The 3,417-nt window shown below is 57.5% G+C and overlaps 1 pseudogene; it reads right to left on the reverse strand.

Moving 5' to 3' along the window:
* Positions 1–367: 367 nt before the first annotated feature.
* On the reverse strand, positions 368–2,993 carry LOC103600434 (annotated as a pseudogene).
* Between the last annotated feature and the right edge of the window lie 424 nt (positions 2,994–3,417).

Here is a 3,417-nt window from a genome sequence, read left to right on the forward strand (position 1 = left end):
CGCCTGTACCGGACCGGGACCGCAACGGGATCGCAACCCTTGGCGCTGTGCCTGCCCCTCGCTCAGCCAGTGAGCGGGAACCGGTCTGTATGTGGGATCCGAACCCTCGGCGGGAGCGCCACCGCACTCCCAAGCGGCGCACTGTAGCAGTGCGCCACCAGGCTGGCCCAGGATGACACCTTTTGAACCCAGCTTGCTCCCGGAATGGGGATTTTGAGGAGGAGCCAGGAATGAGGGAGGAGACACTGCCCCGTCGCTGGCTGCACCCTGCCCTGAGAGCGCTGTGCAGAAGGCAGTGGTTCCCGGTCTGGGAGCGTGTGCTGTACAAGGACAGGGTAGCTGAGGCCCATGGCACTCCCTGGCACCTTCAGCAGGCCGGTGGCTCACTGCCCTCCACCTGCTGCCCTTTGCTCAGGAGAAAGGCGTCCTGTGTGGGGTTGCGGTCCAGGAGGAGCTTCAACTTGGCGACGGCATCCTCAGAGCCGCAGGGTCTCAGGTTGCAGTTTCTGCAGTCCAATGCGACCTTGCTGTTTAGGACGCTCTCCTCCTTGAAGTGCATGTGGAGCATGTCCATGGAGTACCCCTCACTCCACAGGTAGCTGTCGTACTGGGTGTCATAGCCTGCCAGGTGGCCAAAGGTCGCAGGCATGTTGGTCCCTGGCATGGCTAGGACCCCGAGGATCTCCTGGCAGAGCTGGGCACACTCCTCAGCTTGTGCAGGGCGTGGTTCACCTTGGCCAGCATGATCTGGCGCAGGATGAAGAGACCTGTGTTGGCCTGCTGGACGTGATGAGCTCCTGTAGTGCTGGGACATCCCCAGGAGTGGCTCCTTCTCTTACACCCAGTTCTCCAGCATCTGTGAAGGTGCCTCCGTGAAGTCCCGCTGAACATGGCAAACAAGGCCTGGGAGCAGAGCCTGTGCATCACGTTCCTGACCTCATGGAAGCAGGTCTCCACCTTGTGGTGCTGCAGAAGGAAGGGACACTGGGGGTAGGCTCGGTGAAGTCGGCTGCCATGGCTGCGATGGCGATCTGGAGGCTCCTGTGCTTCTGTAGGCAGCTCAGCCGCAGACCCAAGTAGGCTGCATGCCCAAACTTCCCTTCCCCATTTAGAAGTCCATGTAGAACTTGCCAATCTCCTCCCTGGAGGCCATGTCCCCTGCCACGAGCAGCCACAAGTCCTCATGCCATATGGTGATGTGCCCCCCTCCAGCTCACAGGTGAGCCCCAGCAGCTCCTGGTAGATGCCCAGAAGCCCCAGGTGATCACCTGCATGGGGAAGTGCTCTTCGAGAAGGTTCTGGTCCACATGGTGGCACGTCTCCTCCACCTGGTTCATGTCCCAGGCTTGGATGTATCATAGGAGGAGAGGGCCTGGGAAGGCCTGGTAGCTGGCCTCAACCCACCCCATCCTCTAGCAGGTTCTTGACTCTTGCCACAGGAAAGAATTCAAGAGCAGAGTCATAGTACAAAGTGAAAACAGGTTTAAGGTAACGGTTAAGAGGTACGGGCTTCACAGAGTGAGTGCAGCCTAGATCCAGAGACTGAGCAGGGTCTGCACCAAGTGCAACACAAAAGTAATAAATGCACACTAAACGTTTAGTAAAGCGGAGGCTGGCTGAAGAGTGTGAGGAGCAGCCTCTTAGAAAGAAGCATGACTCTTAAGTACACACATCTCTCCTAGCAAGGTGCGGGTTGGCCCCAGAAAGCCAGCGACCAACCACAGCAAGTCTGATACAAAATTTAGAAATTCACACTCACAGACAAAGAGCAGGCTGGCCCCAGAGTGAACAGCAGACTGCTAAAGGCACGTTTGGTGCGCAGAGAAGTACACACCTCGGGAGAAGTGCCGGCTGGCTGTAGAGTGAGCCGCAGCCCCGATTCTCTCTAATGAATATTTAACTAAGGGGTGGCTCCCAGTAGGTAACATGGTCTTGCACATGCTCAGTCGGTCTCTTTTTATAGCCTGCTCATTGGTCCAATTCCAGCATGCCCACTGAGACCACCTAGACTATTCAGTGCTCTCCAGCGCCTCTAGTGGAAGGTCGTTCAAAGGATAAACTCCCGTCTACTGCGCATGCTCCGTGGTTAGGGTTTGTATAACTCCTTTTCACTGAGCATGCCCAGCCATGGGAGTAATACAAATCTGGCCCTTGGGGTCTCAGTTTCTCCCTGTGGTTCCCCAAATAGGTACAATCAGCAACAGTAACTCTTCTCTTGGGGAGGGCCTGAGACCTTGGAGGGGCCTGAAACTCAGAGGAGTGTCCTGAAACCCAAACCCAGGGAAACTGAGCACCTCCTATCTCAGATGCACCTGTCGAAGGCCGGCCCAGCTTCTCATACTCGGCTTCTCCAGCACCAGGACCACAGCCTGCTCCTGCTCATCCAGGGGCTTCGGCTTCTGCGCCAGCTCGTCCAGACACACGGCCATGGCCTGGCTGGCCCTGGCCATGTCCCTCTGCAGGACGTGTTCTGCATGCACACTGAATCCCAGCAGGCTGGACTTCTGGGCCCACAGCATCAACAGCTCCTTGAGGATGCAGCAGCTCTGCTCCTCGCAGCGGCAGGTGAAGGCCGCCTCCACCTTCATTCTAGTCTTGGGCAGGTGACGTTTCTTCAGCAGGGAGAAGTAGAGGGGGCACCTGAGGGTGACCTTCAGCTTGTCATCCTTGGTCTTCTCCAGCGAGTTCGGGAAGTCCTTGAGGAACCGTTCTTGCTCCTCACGCCTGAATGGCAGGAAGGTCGTGTCCTCATTCAGGTCCTTGTTGAAGTCGATGCACGGGAGGCTCAGCTTGATTCTCTTAACTTTCTCTTGAATTTCTTTGGGGAGGTGCAGCCTGTTCCTCAGGTCCCACTAGACCAGCTGTTCCAGGTACCACGCCGCCCCCGGCCTCAGCATGTCCTTCTGCACTTTCTCCTGGAGCCAGACCATCCTCTGGTTCACGTCCTGCGTCACACGCATTTCCATGTCAAAATCCAAGAGCTTCTTGCCTGCCTCTGTGCTGGCCGTCCAAATGTCCTTTCATGGAGACACATCCTGGGGGAAAGCAAAGATGTTCCTCTGACCTGTGTAGGACTCCTTCATGTCAGCCAGCACCTTGAGGTGCTATCATACCACACGTCCTCCACCTGTGGGAGCCCACCTGTTTGCACACGTGTTTGGATTCCTGGATGCTCCCTGGTCAGCTCCTCTATCTGCTGGGTGCTCAGGTCCCATCGCAGGTAGTTCACAACAGGACATGGAGGTGCCACATCCTAGAGGTCTCCTGAGCAGGCTGGGGGTGGGGGGTGGGGCTGTGGTCCACCTGGTCTATGTCCAGCCGGTCGTGGCTGCCTCCTTTCATCAGCCACCACCGCCATCTGCAGACCGAGGTGCCCGCCGCCCATGACCCGGGCATGCTAGGAGCCACCGCGCAGGG

The sequence above is a fragment of the Galeopterus variegatus genome, unplaced genomic scaffold (assembly GCF_000696425.1).
Source record: "Galeopterus variegatus unplaced genomic scaffold, G_variegatus-3.0.2 Scaffold3339, whole genome shotgun sequence".
NCBI lineage: Eukaryota > Metazoa > Chordata > Mammalia > Dermoptera > Cynocephalidae > Galeopterus > Galeopterus variegatus.